The sequence below is a fragment of the Mustela nivalis genome (assembly GCF_964662115.1).
Source record: "Mustela nivalis genome assembly, chromosome: 10".
Lineage (NCBI taxonomy): Eukaryota > Metazoa > Chordata > Mammalia > Carnivora > Mustelidae > Mustela > Mustela nivalis.
Genome location: NC_139029.1, coordinates 41,907,225 through 41,928,783, shown reverse-complemented (window position 1 = coordinate 41,928,783; position 21,559 = coordinate 41,907,225). Strand labels below are relative to the sequence as shown.

The following is a 21,559-nucleotide window of genomic DNA, read 5'->3' as shown; positions in this document are numbered from 1 at the left end:
CTTTGGCTGAGGTCATTCATGATCTTGGAGTCCTGGCATCAAGCCCTGCATTGGGCCCCTGCTTAGTGGGCAGTCAGCTTCTTCCTCTGCTCCTTCCTTGTCCCCTTCCCCCACTTATGCTATCTTTCTCTCAAATAAATAAAATCTTTTTAAAAATATATAATTATTTTTGCATATTGTCCTATATCTAGGAACTATCTTGAATTCATTCTAATACTTCATTTAGAAATATTTGAGCACCTGCGTGGCTCAATGGGTTAAGCCTCTGCCTTCGGCTCAGGTCTTGATCTCAGAGACCTGGGATCAAGCCCCACATCGGGCTCTCTGCTCAGCAGGGAGCCTGCTTCCCCCTCTCTCTCTGCCTGCCTCTCAGCCTACTTGTGATCTCTGTCTGTCAAATAAATAAATAAAATTTAAAAAGAAAGAAATATATTTGTAAAGATTTTATGTTTTTTAAGATTTATTTATTTATTTTACAGAAGAAGCCAGTGAGGGGAGGGATAGTGGGAGAGAATCTGAAGCAGACTCCTGGCTGAGCACAGAGCCCAATGTGGGGCTTGATCTCAGAACTCTGAGATCATGACCTGAACTGAAATCACAAGTCAGATGCTTAGCCCACTGAACCACCCAAGTGCCCCTAAATATTTTTTTAAAGATTTCATTTATTTATTTGTCAGAGACGGTGAGAGCGCAAGCAGGTGGAGTGACAGGCAGAGAGAGAAGCAGGCTCCCTGCTAAGCAAGGAGCCTAAAGTGGGACTTGATCCCAGGATCCCGGGATCATGACCCAAGCTGAAGGCAGATGCTTAACTGACAGAGCCACCCAGGCATACCAAAGATTTTATTCTTAAGTAACCTCTATACCCAATATGGGGCTCAATATGGGGCTCAAACTCACAAACCTGAGATCAATTATTATATGCTCTATCAACCAAGTCAGCTAGGCACCCCATTCTATTGCTTTTTCTTGCCTTATCACCCTTGCTAGTATAGACAGAGAGAGAGTTGTTAGTATAATGGCTGAACAAAACTGGTGCGCTAGAACATTCTTGCTTTGTTCCTGACATCAGGAAGAAAATGTTTGATACTTTCCATTAAATATAATCTTAGCTACAGGATATTGTGTGTGTCCTTTCTCAGACTGAAGAAGTTCCCTTCTATTGCTAGTTTGTTGAGTTTTATTGTAAATGGTATTGAATGTTATTAAATGTCCTTTTTCTCTATTTATTGAAATGATCCTATTTATCTTATTCTGTAAGTATAATAAATTATATTGATCTATTTTAGGATATTAAACTAAACTTGAATTTCTAGAATAAGCCCCCCTTGATCACACCCATAAACCATCCATATAACATGAAGCAGAGAAAGCAGGCCTGGAAGCAGTGAACCCAGTGAGAAGGCTGGTGCAAAGGTACTGGTGAGAGGAGGAGGGCTTGGACTAGGGTAGAGGCTGTGATAAGTAAACAAGATAGTCTGAGAGGGTAGAGTGAGCAGGATTTAGTAACAAATAAGATTTGAGGCCCATAGAGAACCGGGGCTTCTGGTCTATCTGGCATCTAAGTGGGTGATAGTGGTGTCATCTTCTAGGAAGGGGATTGTAAGCCTGGCCTGATAGTGAATGATAAATTCTCTTTGATGTATTATATATATCTAGTGGAGCTGTCCAGGAAACAGGCAGCAATGCAGGGCCAGAACCTTCAAGGAGGTGATAGAAGCCTTGAGAACAGAGGACCTGGTCTGGGGATGGAGTGAAGACTGAAGAGTGGAGAGGCCCAGGACGAGCCCTAGGGAAGCCCTCCCCACCATCCTCCCCCGCCCCCCGCGGCCAGTTAAGAAGTAGAAGATGAAAAGCCAGGAAGAAGATGTAGAAAAGAGCAGCCAGAAAGGATGAAAGGAGGAAGCATATTGTTCGGGTCACACATCACAGCTGTGACAAAACAAGGACCAGAAACATGTCACTCTAAGTCCCATACTAAGTCCCAGCCTTTTCAATATCTCTCCCAATAATGATAGCTAACATTTTCAAAGTATTTACTCTTTAGTAAATAGGCACTGTTCTAAGCATTTCATAATATCAACTAAGCATTTCATAATATCAAACTTTTAAAAAGGTTTTTATGGGGTGTCTGGGTGGCTCAGTAGTTAAATGTCTGCTTTCAGCTCAGGTCATGGTCCCAGGGTCCTGGGATCAAGCCCTGTACTGGGCTCTCCACTCAGCAGGAAACCTGCTTCTCCATCACCCACTCCCCCTGCCTGTGTTCCCTCCCTAGCTATCTCTCTCTCTGTCAAATAAAGAAATAAAATCTTAAATAAATAAATAATAAAATAAATTTTAAAAGGTTTTATTTTGGGGGTGCCTGGGTATCTCTGTTAGTTAATTGTCTACTCTTGGTTTCTGCTCAGGTCATGATTGTGTGGTCATGGGTTGGAACCCTACATCTGGCTCCACATCCAGTCCGGAGTCTACTTCAGATTCTCTCCCTCTCCTTTATCCCACTCCCCTGCCCCTTCTCTGGCTTGCTCTTGCTCTCTAAAATAAATAAATAAATTTAAATTTAAAAAAAGATTTTATTTTTAAGTAATCTCTACCCCCAATGTGAGGGCTCAGACTCACAACCCTGAGATCAAGAGTTGTGTGCTCTAGGGGCACCTGGGTGGTTCAGTCACTAGGCGACTGCCTTTGGCTCAGGTCATGATCTTCCAGGGTCCTGGGATCAAGCTCAGAATCAGGCTCCCTGTTCAGCAGGAAGCCTGCTTCTCCCTCTCCCACTCCCCTTGCTTGTGTTCCTTCTCTCACTGTCTCTCTCTGTCAAATAAATAAAATCTTAAAAAAAAAAAAAAGTTGCGTGCTCTACCGACTGAGCCAGCCAGGCGTCCCTAACTAATTTAATCCTCAAAACATGAGATAGGTACACTTATTTCCCATTTTATTGATGAAGAAACTGAGGCACAGAGCATGGACAGAGTCCATTTCCTTAAACATTTCTCTATAATCCCTCTTTCAAACTTTAAAGCTAACCCTCCATGGATTTGAAAATAAGGATCTTATCCTCCAACCTTGTGATTTCTAAGTCTGTATCCATGTTCCCCTTGGCCTCCACAAAGTGGTGCCCAGGCCTTGTCCCTCCTCTGCAGCATCCTTTGGGAGCTCCCTGCTGCCGGCAGCCTAACCCTTGAGCTGGTTCTGGTCCTCCATGATCTGGCCCCACTACGCGTCATCGCCCCCCACGACATTGCCTCCCTCTGCGTTTCATGCTGCACTTTTGGTTGTCAGCAATGGAATCCAGTCAGGCATGCAAAAGCAGAATTGGGGTGCAATGCAGGTTGTGAGGGAGTTCAGAGTCATCAGGAGCAAGAGGAACAGACTTGGTAATGCACTTCACTCCTCAGGACACACTGCAGAACCGGCCATTGGAGAACATGCTGTCGCCACCACTACCAACACCGAAGCTAGCACCTCAACTTCAGTGGCAGCTGGTGTGGCTGTGTCACAAGCACCTATGCCACATGTGTGTCAGGGACTCAGCCCTGCCATGCCAGCTGTCCCTCACACCACCTGCTCCAGTAAGGTGCTATGCCCTCATGTCATTCTCTCCTGGATCGAAGTTCTGGACAAATGCGTATGCAGAGCCTATGTCACATGTCTGCCTTCAATGTGCAAGAGAGGTTCGGATTTGGTGTTCCATCTTCTATCCTGGGAAGGTGGGACTTATTAGGGAGAATCACTCCAAATACAAAAAAGAAAAATGAAGAAGAAGAAGATTATTTGAAAATGATAGACTTGAATATGACATTCTGTCCCAGCGTCCTCAGGGCACCAGGGTGGCTTAGTCAGCTGGATGTTTGACTCTTGATTTCAGCTCAGGTCCTGATCCCAGTGTTGTGGGATGGAGCCCCATATCAGGCTCCACACTTGGTTGGGGGTGTGGTCTGCTTAGGATTCTCTCCCTCTGCTGCTCCCCCTGCTCATGCTTGCTCTCTCTCTTGCTCCCTCGATCGCTCTCCCTCTAACTCTCAAATCAATAGATAAATCATTTTTTTAAAGATTTTATTTATTTATTTGACAGATAGAGATCACAAGTAGGCAGAGAGGCAGGCAGAGGAAGAGGAAGAAGCAGGCTCCCCATGGAGCAGAGAGCCCAATGTGGGGCTCAATCCCAGGACTGTGGGATCATGACCTGAGCAGAAGGCAGAGGCTTTAACCCAATGAGCCATCCAGGCGCCCCTCAATAGATAAATCTTTAAAATAAATAAATAAATAAATAAATAAATAAATAAATAAAGGCATCCTCAAGTGTTACCTCTTCAGAAAGCTTTCCCTGGCTCCCAGCCCATCGCAGCTTGCCTGGGTTGAGTTAGGTGCCCTACAGATCTCATGGCACTGATAACAACTTGCTAACATGCTGCGATCACCCTCCCCTACCACCACAAGATGACAAATTCCCCTGAGGGCAGGAGCTGTCTCACTGAGCTCTCATCACAAGCCTGACAGCCATATAAGCTTACTGAGCGTTTGTTGAATGAATAAATAGTCAAATGAATGGATTAATAAAGAGGGTGAGTTCTCCTCTACTTGGACTGTAGCAGCAATAGAGTTCTTCCCTGGGAAACTGAGGCACAGGAGAAGGGATGTAGTTGCAGAGGTGGTAGGTGGCAAACAGAAGTGAGTAAGGGAGAGAAGAAGCTGCTAATATAGCGAACCAATATAACAAACAGGGCTGTTAACATTGCTTGGAGAATTCAGCCTCCTGGTTAGCTCTACCTGCTGTAGGAAGAAATATTTGGAGAGGGCTGGGACTAGGGATAGCATTTGGGGTTCCATTTGAAATCTGAAAGAGTCTCTGTGAGTTCCTGAGCCAGCAAAATAGATCAGATGGACCTGCGCTTGAGTCCCCCTCTTTTTTTTTTTGCTACTATTCCCTGAGTGGCTTTGACAAGTGTTTTTCCTTCCTTGTGCCTCAGTTCCCTCATCTATAAAATGGGGATACTAATATCACGTCCCTCTTGGGTGGGTGTGAAGAGTATATGTGTACGTTTGTGGAAGTGTCTGGCTTAGGGTTGTCCCTCAGAATATGGGTCCCTTCTTGCCCTGAGCCACGAGCTAAAGTTTCCTGACTCTCTCTGTCCTGCCCCACAGCCTCTCTTCCCACCCAGTCCTGTTCTCCTACCCTTTTATGACACATAGCAAACTTTGCTCTCTTTTTAAAATGTCCACTTGATTTACTGAAACCCAAAAGTAACTTAAGAAACTCACCAGCTCACCAGTGTGAAGCTACATGTGGGTCAGCCGCTGGGACAAGGGCTGAGCAACACTCAAGCCTTCCAGGGATGTTCACACCATCCACATGCAGAGCCCCTGGCAGGGATGCAGGCACCCTAATTTTATGTGAAGCCCTGAAAAGGAGAGTGTTCTTCAGTCACTAAACATGTATTCTTCTAGAAGCACTAAGGCAGGGTGGTGGCCCCCTATATTATTTTGCCTCTTCAGCATTCATTCCCCTTCTTTGGTGACAAGACGTGCTTTTTCCCTCTCAGGAACTCACTCTGTATTACTCTTGGCTCCAAGTGAGGTGGAAACCTCAGGCTCCCTGACCTATCAGAGCATTCTATGACCCTGAGCACAGTGATTGGCTCTTAGGTAGTCACATGATCCACATCAGGCCAACCAGAGGAAGACCTGGGATTCTTGGCAGAGTTACCAGGAGAGAAATGCTGCTTTTCCATGGGAATTACCAAGCAGTAGAATGTAAGGCTGGAACCACTGTGGCCATCTTTGAGGCTTTCTCTGGGAAGATCCTGTCTGCGAATGAAGCCCGTGCCAAAGAAAGCAGAGCCAAAAGTTAGAAACACACAGGTAAGGGTAATATTGGAGGCCCTGGACCCTGCCAGATCTAAAGCTAGCACTAGCCCTGAGCTTTTCAGCTACTTGCCCTGAGCTTTTCAGCTACTTGAGCCAAAAAATGTCCTGTTTTGCATAAGCCACTTTGAATTAGGTTTCTGTCAGAGCCAAATTAAGTCACCAGGTGTGGAACCTTTTTCAATCTTCAAAATCACATTAGGAAAAAGGAATGTAACAAAATGGTCACAGATGGGCCCTGGGGGTTGCTGTGGGACAGCAGATAACTCGTTTCTTGAGTATACAGATATTTTAAACATTTTTTGACTATTAGAATGTATTTTCAATTTTTTTAAAGATTTTATTTATTTGTCAAGGAGAAAGAGAGAGGGCACAAGCAGGCAGAGGCAGAGAGAGAAGCTGGCTCCCTGCTGAGCAAGGAGCGTGATGCGGGACTCTATCCCAGGACCCTGGGATCATGACTTGAGCCGGAGGCAGCGGCTTCACTGACTGAGCCACCTAGGCGTCCCTGTATTTTCAAATTTTTAATATTTTCATATAACATTCAATCATTTACATTCAAGCCATGTAACTTGCTATTTAAAGAACAATAGAAACAATTTGCTCACTTACCTAAACACATTCTCTTATTTCTTAATTATAGTACTACTTTAGAAAACTTAAAAAGTACCAAAATATTCTAAAGAAGAAAATCCAAACATCTGCAACCCCATCATGTTGGCATGGCTTTCTTTTCTTTTCTTTCTTTTTTTTTTTTTTTTTTTTGGTCTTTAATTCCTTTTCATGTTTTTATTGCTGTCATTGTTCAATGTTATTCAATTCCACAACAACCCTATGAAGTAAGTACCCCAGTGCCCCATTGGACAGAAGATAAAATCGACTTATAGAGAGGAAATGTGACTCACTCAAATTTAGAGCTCCTAACTGATATATATATATATCACACACAGACATACACATCATGCGATACAAATTAAGGGGGGAATGTTTCATACTATGTAAGCACCTTATATTCTTATGTTTTTCACCTAAAATTATATCATAAACATTTTCTATAACATTGACTATTTTTTAAAAAGATTTTATTTATTTGAGAGAGAGAGTGGGTGAGAGATGAGAGGGGACAAGGCCCAAGGGAGAAGCAGACTCCCTGAAGAGCAGGGAGCCCAATGTGGGACTTGATTCTGGGTCTCCAGGATCACAACCTGAGCCGAACGCAGTGGCCTAACCAACTGAGCCACCCAGGCACCTTAACATGGACTATTTCTTTAAAATATGATTGTTAATAGCCATAAAATATTCTGTAATTTAACTGAAGCATTACTAATTTATCTAATCATAATGTATGGCTGTTACAACTGTTTCAATATTTCTTTCTTATTAATTTTGTTGGGATGAACTCCCTAGTATGTAAATGTCCACTTCTCTGATGATTTGTTCAGGTTAAGCCCCAGAAATGGACTTAGGGCCAAAGCACATGAATCCTCTTGGCACAGGTTGCCACACTCCCCTCCAAATGGGCTGGATCCAGATAGAGTCCCAGCAGCACCCATGAGCATGCCCAGGCCACCACATCTTCACTGGCCCTGGTCACAGGTTGTTTTATTTATTTATTTTTTTAAAGATTTTATTTATTTATTTATTTGACACAGAGAGAGACACAGGGAGAGAGGGAACAAACGCAGGGGGAGTGGGTGGGGGAGAAGCAGGCTTACTGCTGAGCAGGGAGCCTGATGCGGGGGTCGATCCCAGGACCCTGGGATCATGACCTGAGCTGAAGGCAGATGCCCAATGACCGAGCCACCCAGGTGCCCCAGAATCAATATTTTAACATAAATGATGAAATCATAAAGTGCTGGAGGAGGGGCACCTGGCTGGTTCAGTGAGTGGGGCATGGTAGTCCTGATCTCACAGTTGTGAGTTTGAGCCCCATGCAGGGGTGAAGATGGCATAAAAAAATAAAAAAGTAAAACTTTTCTTAAAAAAGTGCTGGAGGGGGACGCCAGGGTGGCTCAGTGGGTTAAAGCCTCTGCCTTGGGCTTGGGTGATGATCTCAGGGTCCTGGGATCAACTTCCGAATCGGGCTCTCTGCTCGGCAGGGAGCATGCTTCCCCCTTTCCCTCTGCCTGCCTCTCTGCTTACTTGTGATCTCTCTCTCTCTGTGTCAAATAAATAAATAAAATCTTAAAAAAAAAAAAAGACTTTACAAAAAAAAAACGTGCTGGAGGAAAACACTGATGAATTATTTCATAACCTAGGGATGGGCACAGACATTTAAGGATGACATTAACCTAAAAGCTGTTAAAGAAATGAATGATAAATTTGAGAACATAGAAAACTATGAATTTCAATATGGCAAAAGTCCTGTAAACAAACTCAAAAGATATTTAATATCTAATATATGTACAGATAAATTAATAAACATGTATATATAATATATGTATATTTCACATACAGTAATATATCTATATATATATAAACTATTATAGCTTATAAACAAATGTCAAATTTCATTAAAATATAATTTTTAGGGGCACCTGGATGGCTCAGTTGGTTAAGCATCTGCCTTCAGCTCAGATCATGATATCAGGGTCATGGAGCAAGCCCCATTATCAGGCTTCCTGCTCAGCAGGGAGTTTTCTTCTTCCTCTCCCTCTGCCTTTGCCCCCTGCTCATGCTTTCTCTTTCATTCTTTCTCTCTTTCTCAAATAAATAAATAAAACCTTTTAAAAATACATATAATTTAGGGGCACCTGGGTGGCTCAGTGGGTTAAAGCCTCTGCCTTCAGCTCATGTCATGATCCCATGGTCCTGGGATTGAGCCCCACATTGGGTTCTCTGCTCAGTGGGGAGCCTGCCTCTCCCTCTCTCTCTGCCTGCCTCTCTGCCTACTTGTGATCTCTACCCATCAAATAAATATAAAAAAATATATATTTTTAAAAGAATAAAAAATATATATAATTTTTAAAGATTTTAAATAATTATAATATATAATTATGTATGTATATACAGTATATATTCGTATATTATATAAGAATACATAAAATATGTATTTTAATATAAAATATATGATTAAAAAATTTTTTATCCATTTATTGACAGAGATCACAAGTAGGCAGAGAGGCAGGCAGAAAGAGAGGAAGGGAAACAGGCTCTTCACTGAGCAGAGAGCCCGATGTGGGGCTCGATCCCAGGACCCTGGGACCATGACCTGAGCTGAAAGCAGAGGCTTTAATCCACTGAGCCACTCAGGTGCCCCCCAAATATATGATTTTTTAAGAAGATTTTGTTTATTTGTTTTAGAGAGAGAGAGAAATAGAGTGGGGAGAGGGACAGAGAGAGAAGAGAGGGAGACCCCAAGCAGACTCCCCATTGAGCATGGAGCCCAATGAGTGGCTTGATCCCAGGACCCCGAGATCACAACCTGAGCAGAAATCAAAAGTCGGCCACTGGACCACCTGAGTTACCCAGGCGCCCCAAAATATAAATAATTTTTATAAGTTGATATGACTAACAGACGTAAAAGCATACAAAGGATACAAATAAGCTGTTTGCTGAAAAAGCAAATGGTCAATAAACGCAGTAAAAAGAGGAGCAACCTCGCTTATAATTAAATTAATTAACGTAAATTAAAACAAAGAGATACCAGATTGTCAAAACTGTCGATGAGACATCAGACCGTCAAGATGAAAAAGACTGCAAGAATGTTGACAGGGAGGAAAGCTAACCGCAACACTGACTTGTGCTTCGGGACTATGGAAATGGGCACGATGATTTTGGAGGGTGATTTGTTTCCCTGTGCTACACAGTGCAATGAAGCTGTTACAGAGAAGGAGCTGTCCCCTTATGTAACATGGAAGAGGTCTAGGATATATTGTTAAGATAAAAGAGCAAGGTACACGGCACAGCACATAGAACATAAACTCATTTGTTAGAACTAAAAAGGATATATCTGTGAATGTGTGTAGAGGCGTCTAGAAAGCATTTGCGAGGATGTGCAGGAAATGGCTAACTGTAAGCTAGTTAGCTATTAAGGCTGCCTAAGGTTTAGGTGGGAGTAGGAGACAGCAAGGGCTTGCACTTTCCACTTTTTCTGTACCACTTGAACTTTTAAAAAAAAACTTTTTTATATCACATATGTTTTCTTTAAAATATATAAAAATATGCATACAATAGTCTTATTTCCCAAATGATATTCTCAAAGGCGCCCCTTTTCCTATAGGATCAAGTACAAAATCCCTCACTACCTCCTACCATTACCTCCCTCCGGGTCCCCCAAGGCACGGTGTTGTTTTCCACTCTGGGATTTTACCCTGCTGGTTCTCGGTCTGCCATTCCCTACTCCCTGTTGTCTGCCTGGACACTCTTCCCCATCCTTCAAGACCCGGCCAGGTACTTCCTCCTTTAGACAGTCTCTCTGGATTTCCCATGATAAAATACTCCATAGTGTGTCCCTCCATCTTAGCTCTTATGATTTTCTATTCAACTTGATATTTGTATCTGTCAGCTTTATTAGACTTGGAGCTCCTGTGAGGGTGCAGGTACCTTATTTCGAAGCTTACTGCCCTTAGAACAGGAAAAAAACAAACACACAGCTTGGTATGTCTATATTTCACAATTTGTCTCTATTTGCCAAGATGTCTTCTCTCCCAGCCTTTTCTTCATGGTTTCCCAAAAGTGACATGGGGTCGGTGACCACTTCCGCTGTGGAAGTTAGTGCACACGTGCGCACACACACACACATACACACATGTGTGCACACACACAAAGACTCATGCTTCAGTTGCAGTGTTAAATCCATTCTGTGCCCATAAACTCCTGAAGCTCCTTACTCAGGGTCAAGACCTTGGTCTAAGCAGACCCACTCCTAGAAGCTGTCCCGTGAAGACCCTCTTTCGGCCTAGGAGTGCACCCACCCAGGGCTTTTGAGGTGATACAGGCCATCTTTGCTGTTCTCAGAAAGAAGCATGGGTGATAGAGGCAAGCATATCTGTATGCTCTCAAAGGTTCAAGAAGGTTCAAGTTCTTCCTCGGATTCAGAGGAAGGATATGCCCTTAGGAGACAAGCCTCAGTCCTCTGATTTTATCAAGGGACCTTTGAAGAGAAACTATAGGAAAATGTTGTGTTACTTTCTCCACTAGTTTTTGTTTGCTCTCTGTGAACTCAGGTACTCATCCATTAGCATTTTCCTCCCATAAGCCACAGAAACTATGGCTAATGTGAGCCCAAAAGGAACTTGCTGGAAGATTACCGTGTGGCTTATAGAACCAAGAGAAAAGCTGGACCGCTAGGCCTTGGAGGGAACATGGGAGGAAGATTGCTGGAAACCCAGACATCAGGACCCGGCAGCCTTTTGGGGCCCATGACAGATATCTCTTGTGCCCTGGCTCACATCCCCTCACCCACACCCCTTGACCCCGTTCCACCCCGCCCCGCCCATGCTGCCTCTGTGGTCTTTCCTGTACAGATTTTGACCCAGTTTGCAAGGGCAGTGTCTCATCTCCCAATGAGATGCACTGTATCCTCTCACTTCCGCCCCAGCTTCTGATGCTGCCACCTGAGGTCCCGGTGGGAGTTTACTGGGCATGCCTGCATGGGCAAGCCAGGGACGCAGGGGTGTCCACCCTTACCCAGTGGGCTCAGGGGCCAATGGATGCTGGCTTCTCCCTTCACATCTTCCCGCCCCCTCTTGCAGACTATTCTGAAACACACTTTCCTCCTCAGAAGATTCCGGTGGGTTGGAGCATCCAATGTGATAATGTTGAATTAGATTTCTCTTCCCAGTTCCTCTCACCTGCTCCTTGGAATTACTTCCCAAATACACTTCCTGCATAGAAGCCCTTGCCCAGTCACTAAGTTCAAGGGAGACCAGATGGGGATGAATAGTTCAATTGTGAGACAAGTCAAGGTTTGGATTTCAGGGAGACTATTTAATTGTCCAGGCTTGATCACAGTCCACCTTTTAGACCAATTGATGGCAGACACCACCGCCCCCAGCCCCAAAGCCTCTATCCAGTGTCTGGGGGATGGTTCTCCAAAGCCAGTCAAGGTGGCTATCAGAAGTAAGGTAACAGGGCGCCTGGGTGGCTCAGTGGTTAAGCTGCTGCCTTCAGCTCGGGTCATGATCTCAGGGTCCTGGGATCGAGTCCCGCGTCGGGCTCTCTGCTCAGCAGGGAGCCTGCTTCCTCCTCTCTCTCTCTGCCTGCCTCTCTGCCTACTTGTGATTTCTCTCTGTCAAATAAATAAATATAATCTTTAAAAAAAAAAAAAAAAAGAAGTAAGGTAACAGATGCCTCTCAGCAGCCTTCTCTACACTGCCAGCATCTTGGGGAACCATGCACAGACCACATCCAAACCAAGCTTTATTGCCCACACAACTCTTCTTGCATGGCCTTTCTCAGTGCATGGCACCTCCGTTCCCCCAGATGCCCATGCTTGAACCCTGGCAGGAGCCTCATCGCCCTCCCCTCTACCACACTCAGTTGCTCACCTAGCCTGGCAGCTCTGCCTCTTTCCCACCTCTTTGACTTTCTCCTACTCCCACCTCTCTGCCCTCACCCGTGAGTACTCCAACTATCTCCTCGCGCTCACTCCTGCACGTGCTCTTGCTCTCTCTCTCTTTTTGTCTCCCTCTCTCTCTCTGTCCTGCAAATTGTTCTTTGCTACAAGAGTGATTTTCCTCACGTGGATTTGAACAAATCAATTCACTGTTTAAAATTCCTGGGTCAGAGGCACCTGGTTGGCTCAGTTGGGAGAGCAGACAACCCTTGATCTTAGGGTTCTGAGTTGGAGCCCCAAGCATGGTGTAGAGTTTACTTAAAATAAAAAATAAAAGAAATAATAAAACTCTTGGCCAGCTCCCCATTGCCCTCAGGACGAGGTCCTGGAAGCATCAATGGCATAATCTTGTCATGACTTGGCACTATTGGCCTCTCTGCTGTCAGCCCTTGGCGTTCCTCCTCTCCATCTATCTTCTCCTGAAGCCACACAGAACTGCAGCCCATTCTCCCTCATCTACTCCTGGTATCTGGAATGTTCTGCGATGGCATGCTTTCAGCTGCAAATAACAAGACATCCTTTTGCTCATTGGCTTACACAATCAGGAAAGCCATTATCTCATTTGGCATGGCAGCAAGATGAACACTGTATAGTGTTCAAAAACACTGAGGAAACAGCTCTTTTTGTCTCTTTTCTCTGCCCCCATTGAGATGGTGAATCTGATCAAATCCTTTCTGGGTTAAGAGGAGAGGGGTGCCTGGGTGTCTCAGTCGGTTAAGCATCTGCCTTAGGCTCAGGTCATCATCCCAAGGTCCTGGGATCAAGCCCCACACTGGGCTCCCTGCTCAGCAGGAAACCTGCTTCTCTCTCTCCTACTCCCCCTTCTTATGTTCCCTGTCTACAACCAACTTTTTCCATCTCACAATATAGTATAAAAATCTTTCCATCATATTGTATTATTTTTAAAAATAGCTACATAATATTTCATAGTATTGACACACTGTACCACAAATTATTTAACCAATCCCTATGGGTCATTGGGCATTTAGATTGTTTGCAATTTTTCAGCATTATAAACATTGTTATGGTAAACTTCCTTTTACATAGATCTTAGACAAGTGTATCTGTTCCCTTTGATAAATCCCTACCAATGGTGTGTGGTTTCAAGAAACAAATGGTTGCAAATTCTTTGATACTCCTCTCATCAAAGGGTGTGGTCTACATCCCCTTTCCTGAAATCTGGGTGAACTTGTGCAGCTCTCACCAGGAGAGTACAGTAGAAGGGACAATTCGTGCTTTCTGAGGCAAGGTCATACAGTCATGTACCTTTTCCTTGGCTTTGGGGAATGCTTTTTCTCAGGATTCTCCTTTTTGAAACCCAGATGCCAGGGAGTAAAATGCCCAAGTTACAATATACTGAGCCCAACTAGCTGAGTTCCCCAGACAGAGCAGAGACCGATCACCCCCACTGTACCCTGTCTAAGGTCCTGGCAATCCCTGAGCATTATAGAAGAGTCATTATTTACACCACTAGGTTTGGGGTAGTTGGTTATGCAACAAAAGCACATGGAAAACTGGGCATTTGTCTTATAGTGTACACATTTTAAACCATTTGACTCTCAAATAATTAAAATTTTATAATTTATTACAAGAACACTTTTGTCTGCCTCCATGACATAAGGGGGAGCATGTTTATCTGCGCTGTTACCTTGAGCAAGTTTGTCAACATGTCCACTTAAGATTGGATTCTTTGGTGGTGGGGGACACTGGGTGGCTCAGTGAAGTGTCTGACTCTTGATCTCAGCTCAGGTCTTGATCTCAGGGTCATGAGTTGAAGCCTTGTACTGGGCTCTATGCTGGGTGTGGAGACCATTAAAAAAAAAAAAATTGGGTTCCCTGGAAAGAAACCCTGACTTTGAGAATTGCAGCCCAAGGTTTATTGTGAAGTGCTCTTGGAAGATGTGCCTGCAAGGCAGATAGGAAGGCAGGATTGGTAGGAGGCAGAAACTCCTCCACCAGCAATGTGACTATAATTGAAGACTCAGTTGATCCTACAGAGAGGCTTGGAGCTGGGATGGTCCTTCAGAAATGTCCCAGATTAAGGCAAGTTAGCAGGCTCTGCAGTTCCATGTTAAGCCACCTTTGGGAGTTGGGGGGGTAATACCAGGTGAGGACCCATGTGTCACTATCTCAAGCTGAGGAGGGGTGGTGTGCCTTGAAGAGGAAATCTGGGTTGGACGACCAGAGCGCCCACTACAGTCCATCCCCCGCCCTGTCCTGATTCATTGGCTGCCATGAAGTTTGACCCACATGGAAATCACTTCACCGGGTTCTGGTTGGCTTTGTTTCCTGGGAAACTTAAAAGAGAAGGGTTAGGGGATGAACCACCTTACTAGTTGCAGAAGCTTCAAGCTCATAACTGATACTGGTGATTGCCTTTACACTATCTCACCTGGAGTGTCCTCACTTTCTCTGCCAGTGTCTCTTCTCACCTAGGGCGCTTTCGTGGTGGAGACCCCAGACCTGCACCACAAAGGGTTTGAGCCCCATGTTACCATCACCTGCTTGACTTGTCCATGTGCCATTAAAACTGGGCAAATAGCACAAAGGACACCCCTGGAAATCACCTGAGCATGACACACCTTCTCCCCTACTCTTGTTGCTTAACTGCGTGGCTATATCATCTCATTTTGACCAGGGTCAATTACCTCTGCTAGCCTGGGGGTTCTTTTCCTTGCAGATGATCTCTTAGCTCAAGGAGTTCAAAAATAATCAGGCAGCAGCCACAGTTTAAAGTTCACTGGAGCTCTCCCTGTGTCCCCTGATGGAAACATGAGCTTGTTGGGACTTCTAGATCCTCAGAGTAGGAGTAGAAATCTCCTCTTGAAGGGCGTGTGACTTTGGATGAAGTAGTTCCCTGCAGCCAAACTCCCAGGGAGGAATATTAACTGCAGGCTGGCAGCAGCCAAAGTCCCAGGAGCTGTGGGACAAGGTTGTTGGGTCCAGGACAGGGAATCTCAGTGAGGCACTAGCACAGAACCCACAGCAACATCTGAGATTCACTTTCCTTCCCAGAAAATGGGACTGACCATGGCTTCCTGGCATGGGTACTAGGAAGGAAATGAGAGGCTATCTGTTAAAAATCCTAGATTGTACTCAACAAATGTCAGTTTCTACCCTCTTTATGTCAAGAGTTCCTTAAGTGATCATGTTTCCCTTTTTGCCTTGGCCGGTAGGGAACTTATAGCTTCATCCAGTGCTTGGTCACAGCAGATGAGCTGCTTGTTTCCATTCTCTTTTTCTTTCCCTAGTCTTGCTTTTTCTTCTTCTTTTTGTTTTTAAAAAGCCTGCAATGGAATCTCTTTGTTGCAAGCTCCTTGAACTGGAATCATGTTTGCAGAGTGGCTGAGGATAAATAAATGATAGTAACGTTGCTGCTCAGAAGACAGTTTATCTTCTAAGAAATGACAGTCCCTCAGCTACAATACAGCCCCAGCACCTTGCTATACCCAGCCAAGCACTCTGCGCCTAGACCTTTGATTTGTTTTGACATCTGCCAGCCAGCCAGCACCTAGGCATGGGAATCTCTTCACTTAGAGGGTGAGTCAGAGCTCTGACAAGCTGGAAAAATACAAAAATTGCGGGGTGGGGGTGGGAGTGGGGGTGGTTAGTGTTATCAGGAATTCCTATCAACTAAAGACACTGCTGATAATCTTTATTCCTGCCCTCTTTCCAGAAGGACCCCTCCATTCACCTCCTCCCCACCCCAGGATGGCTCAGTTAGTCATCTCATCCCATGGTTGGAATTGAGCCATTTAGGGGACAGAATGGGGCATATGTTGTCCAGATGTTGTGACCAAGCTAGCTCATCCCACTCCAGGCTGCCCATTGGGTCTGGAGCCTACCTCAAGGCATCTGGGGGACATAGCCATGGAGGGAGTAGGCTCCAGGTGTGCCCATCTGGGGTTTCTGTCTTGAGAACCCCTCGCTGTCTCCAGGATAATTCTCGTGAGCAAAGCCTCCCTCTCTTCCTTCCTCCTTGGGAGGCCTCGGAGTGCCAGTGGGGTGCCACGCCTACTATTCTTGTTTCCACGCCAGTGTATAAGATGAACCACACTCATGAATAACATTTCCTGAAAAGCACAGCAGCAGACACCCTTTTGCTGAAGGATTTCACGTGTTCCATCATTCATGGCTCCTTCCCTCTCCACCCCCCACCAGCTCCTCTCCCATTTGTGGTTCCATGTCAAGTTCAAGAGCTTGCACTGTCCTCAATGAGCTTCTCAGGGCAGGGATTTTGCTCCCACATATTGCTTCCTCATGCAGTCACAGCACTGCCTGGTAAGAGGGCACATAGGAGCATGTTCAGGAACGATTTATGAGCTAGGACCCAGCTTCCTGGTTTTGGGCAGCTCTGGAAGGGAGAGAGAGGTTGAAATAGTGACAATGCCAAGAAGGAGGCTGGAGTCCAGTCCTAACCCTGTCTCCTGCTAGCTGGTTGAACTGGTAAATTGCCCCTTCCATCCAAGCCTTGCTGCCTCCCCTGGAAGATGGGCGAAAGAACATGTACTTTTAGAGTCATTGTGACAGCCAACAAGCCAACATTTAGAAAACTAGTAGCATCTAATGTTTCCTGATCACACACCTGATCACACACTTGGCCAAGCACTTTATAGCTATTATCTCATTTAATCCTCCAAAAAACCCTAAACTGTTGATGTGATGACCCTCATTTTACAGAAGAGGAAACCAAGGCTTAGAGAAGGTCAGCGACACAGCAGTAAGTGACCTCTCTGACCCCAAAGTTAGAGCTAGTAATCATTGCACAAGACTGGCCTGTAGCCCCAGCTCAGGAACTAGTGCTATACAGACATGTACTGCGTCTTGGTTCCATCTTTCCTGGCATATCCAACACGCTGAGGGGGCAATTGAAATGATCATGCACCGAGCACATACTGTGTGTGAAATGGTTTATATACCTCGCTCTGAATCTCACTCCAACAGGATGACAGCATGACCCCCATTTTCCAAATGAAGAAGCGGAGGCTCAGAGAGGTTGAGTGGTTTGCCAAGGCCACACAGCAAATACGGAGTAGAGGTGAGACTGAAACAGGTCGTCTGCTGGTCTCCATATCCACGTTCCCACGGTCACATCACGCTGTCTGTTGGGTAGGGGGCTATCTGTGAGTTTGGTATCTGGGGGCATAAACCTCTTTCTGTAAACCTCCACACTGCCTTCCTTTGCATCTAGGGGCCTACAGGGGCTTCTAGAGAGGCCTCCTCCTCCTGGAGGCAAAACCTTCATCCTCCCCTAGTGCCCCAGAGAACAAATTTTTAGACAGGTCCCGAAGGAGTCTGACAGCGACCAGGGTCATACCAGGTCAGTGAATGGCTGCTCTCAGAACCTTTTCTACAGCAGATCATTGGAGGGTCTGATATTTCGGCCCCTGGGGGTCTTGCTGTTTAGGAGGGACACTGGGCAGAGGGAAACGGTGACCCAGGAACCAGCTGAAGCAGGCACTGGAAACAAATTTGCCAACCTCCCAGTTTTGCTATGGGGTTGGACACCTGGTCCTGTTTGTGACAGTAATTGGGGGATGGGGGAGTGCATGGTGACCGCTAAGGGTTGGAGCTGCAGTACTGAAGTTAGGTTTCCTAAACCCACATCAACCTAGGAAACATTTACAGGAAAAAATGCTGCAGATGGGTGTGTGGGGGTGTGTGTGTGTGTATGCTCACGCGCATGCCCCCATGTGTAAAAGAGGCCGGCAGCCACCGACAGAACAGGGAGAGAGGGAGAGAGAATGAGAGAGACGGAGTGAAAGAAAAAGACAAAGAAAGAAAGGGGGAGAGAGAAGCAGAAGTCCAAAGACACAACAGCAGCAGATGAGGACGAGAGAGAGAACAGAGAAGGGAGGCAGACACAGGCTGGAAGGGTGAGAAACAGACAGACATGTAAAGACATCATTCGTTTGGCAAGTGCTTGCTGAGTACCTACTATGTGCCAGGCACCGTCCAAGACACTAGGGATTGGACAGTGGACAAAAGAGACAAAATCCCTGTCCTCATGTGTCTCTCAGGTGGGAGAAGAGAGAAATCCAGAGACACAGGTAGAAACCCAGAGAAGCCCATAGAAAGGGACTGAGAGGGAACAGTATGGAGAGATCCAGAGACAGAGATGGGTCAAGACATAGAGACAGAGGAAGGAGAGACAGACAGGGATGCAGAGACTGAGCAACAGACTGCAAGATGCCCCAGAGGAGAGGGCAGGGACTAGGAGCAGAACTGGCAAAAAGGGTTCCAGAGGCAGAGAGAGGCAGAGCCCAGAGGACACTGCCTAGCAAACCCCTTTCCTGTGAATCAGTGCCTGTGGGTGACCCGTGTCCTTCTAGTTCCTCCACCCAGAGTCCTCGGAAGCAGGATCCCAGCCCTCAAGGACCAAGAAGCAGGTCTCATGTTCTAGTGACCTCAGCCTTGGAAGAGAGGCTGACTATCCCTGCCCCTGTGCCCATTGTTCTGGGCACCCTTGCACTGATCTGGCAGGAATCTGGGGTGCCCAACATGTGTGTGTTGACTCCTGGTACTTTTTCCTCCTTAGATGGATGGATAGGCTAACTGAGGCCCTGGTCAATGGGTCAGGATGGTTGTGAGCTCTTTCGAGTCGGGGCAGCACTGGATAAAGGATGGAGCACTGAGCGGGGAGCCAGGGCCCGGTGTTCCAGCCCTGGCTCTGCCCTCACATCACAGGGAGGGTGGGACACTCTGGAAGGCCCCTGCAGCCCCCACAATTGTGAGGTCTATGAATCACGTGAGCGTAAGTTTTGGAAGAGACTCGTGTTTGAAAGCTGGGACTTTGATGGTTGCCGATTTCTGTTTCCGTGGAAACGGGGCTCAGAATTGGAGAATGAGCCTGTGAGCTCTGCTCTGGGTGCCCCAGATAGTTGGGGGAGAGGGCGCTCCCAAACCTCTTCTCCCGGTGGCCTCAGAGGGTGGCTAGAAAGGAGGTTTGGAACACAGGGCCTCTGGGGACATAGCCGACATTTACTGGGGCACTAACTGGGGCCTGCCTAGGACAGTGTCCAGCGCTAAGGGAGAGAAGCAATGACCCCCAGAGGAATCCTTGCTAACTCCTCAACATCATCCTCAGGATAGACTTACTCTGTCCGAAGCAGAGCCTTTGTTACTCAACACTTGTGGAAGCCGGGTATTGGGCCACACAGAGGTGGACGTGACCTAGTCCTTGCGTTCCCTCAGGATCCATGGGTGACCAAGGTGGGTGTCCATGAAGTCAATGTGGAAGGGTGTGGGAAGCACCCTGAATCCCCTCTCCTGTCACCACGCCACTCCCCCAACCCCCAACCCTCAACCCCCATGCCTCATGCTATCCTCTTGCTTGGGATCCCTTCACCACTGCTGCTCTGTCTAGCAGACTCTTATTCAACCTTCAGAGCCCCTGCTCCAGGTTTACTTCCTTGGCAAAGACCCAACCCCCACTCCTAGACCATGAGCATCTTTTTTTTTTAAGACAGAGAACGAGCACGGAGGAGCAGAGGGAGAGGGGGTGAAAGAATCTGAATTCACACTAGGTGTGGAGACTGACTCGGAGCTTGATCTCACGACTCAGAAATCATGACCCGAGCCAAAATCAGAAGTCAGGTGCTTAACTGACTGAGCCACCGAGGTGCCCCTACCAAGAGTATCCATCCGGAGGGCACAGGCTGGGTCTCCTCATCTCTGCGTTCCCAGAGGCGAGCGAAGGAGGCCCTCCAGCTGTGTTGAGCCCCTCCCCTTCCCACCTTCTCAGGGACCTCACTGTAACGTTGTCCTCTGACTTTCCAGTACACTTGGCCTCTCCCTCTCTACTCGCTCCTTCCAGTTAGCATTTACACGGGATCCAGTCTCTCTTGTCCTCAGCTGAAACACAGCAAAGCTCCTTACTCCTGGCATGCTGGCCTCTGATCCCCTTCACAGCCCAGCATCTGGAGAGAATCATCTGCACCTGCAGTCTCGATCTCCCTTCCCACATTGCCAATGCTGCGATGAGGCTTCTGCCTGGATTGCTCCCCTAAAATGCCTTCACCAGCTATCCAGTTTCTGCAGAGCTCTCTGCTGCTTGATCACTCTCTGAGAGTCAACATTTTCTTCCCCAGGCACCCCTTCCCCCAGATTTCCTCCTCATGGCTTCTCTGAACAGGCCTCCTCCATCACCTCCATCAGCTCCTCCTCCATCAGACCTGCTGATGCTCCTCAGAGCTCCCTTTCCAGCTTCTCCTTGAGAGTGCTCATCCATTCCCACTGTCTGAGGAAGGCCACCTCCTCCTAGCCACCTTCTGTGACCCACTGGACCGGCATAATACCCCTGCACTCTGCCCACAGAGGTCTGTACCCATCATGGTGACACTTGGCACATTGTACCATAAGTAATGGTAGACTTGCGTGCTTCCACTATCAGGCTGCAAACTCCCAAGGAGCACATCCATCCCCAGTGCTCAGGACAATGGGGAGCAACAGGCTGCAAAGGAAGGCAGGGGCCAGATTACGAAGGACCTTGAACTTCTTTGCAGAGGACCCTGGGCTTCATCTTGTATGAGAAGGTGGGCCACTGAAGAGTTTTGAGCAAAAAGCATGTCACATCTGTGCCTTCAACACATCCCTCTGGCTGGCCAGGAGAGGCCAAAGGGTTGGAAGAGAGTCTGAAGGCAGAGAGATCTGCTGGGGGTTGTGCACTAATCTGGGGCTGGATCACAGTGATGAGAGTGGGGGTGGTAGTGGACAGGATGTGGGAGGCCTACGGGTCACCCAGCTGGCTCTGTCAGTAGAGCATGTGACTCTTGATCTTGGGGTCGTAAGTTCGAGTTCTATGTTGGGTGTAGAGACTACTTAAAAATAAAATCTTTTGGGGGTACCTTGGCGGCTCAGTGGGTTAAAACCTCTGCCTTCAGTTCAGGTCATGATCCTGGGTCCTGGAATGGAGCCCCACATCAGAATCTCTGCTCAGCAGGGAGCCTGCTTTCCCCTCTCTCTCTGCCTGCCTTTCTGCCTACTTGTGATCTCTGTCTGTCAAATAAATAAATAAAATCTTAAAAAAAAATCTTTTTAAAAAAGAAAAGAAAAATGTGGGATGCTTACTAGACCTAGCTGACCAACCCAGGTGCTGTAGAGGGGGCAGTGGGCAAGGAAGAAAAGGAGATAAGACCCACT

General features: G+C 46.5%; 2 long non-coding RNA genes across 6 annotated transcripts in view; one reads left to right on the top strand and one right to left on the bottom strand.

The window, feature by feature from the left end:
- LOC309843181 overlaps positions 1 to 21,559 on the top strand; it is a 41,389-nt gene that overhangs the window by 18,331 nt on the left and 1,499 nt on the right. For 2 of the 5 annotated variants that reach the window (XR_014299990.1, XR_014299991.1), the window contains exon 6: positions 17,363 to 17,456. The exons of 1 other annotated variant lie outside the window; for it this stretch is intronic. This is a non-coding gene — a long non-coding RNA (uncharacterized lncRNA). Of the gene's footprint in view, positions 1 to 2,405; positions 2,523 to 5,537; positions 5,857 to 17,362; positions 17,457 to 21,559 lie in introns of those variants that run through there. 2 more of the 5 variants (XR_014299989.1, XR_014299993.1) reach the window with 2 other exon arrangements.
- Positions 4,037 to 5,904, bottom strand: LOC309843182. The gene is made up of 3 exons (XR_014299995.1): positions 5,736 to 5,904; positions 5,257 to 5,396; positions 4,037 to 4,241 (listed from the first exon to the last, which is right to left on the bottom strand). It is a non-coding gene; the product is annotated as an uncharacterized lncRNA (long non-coding RNA).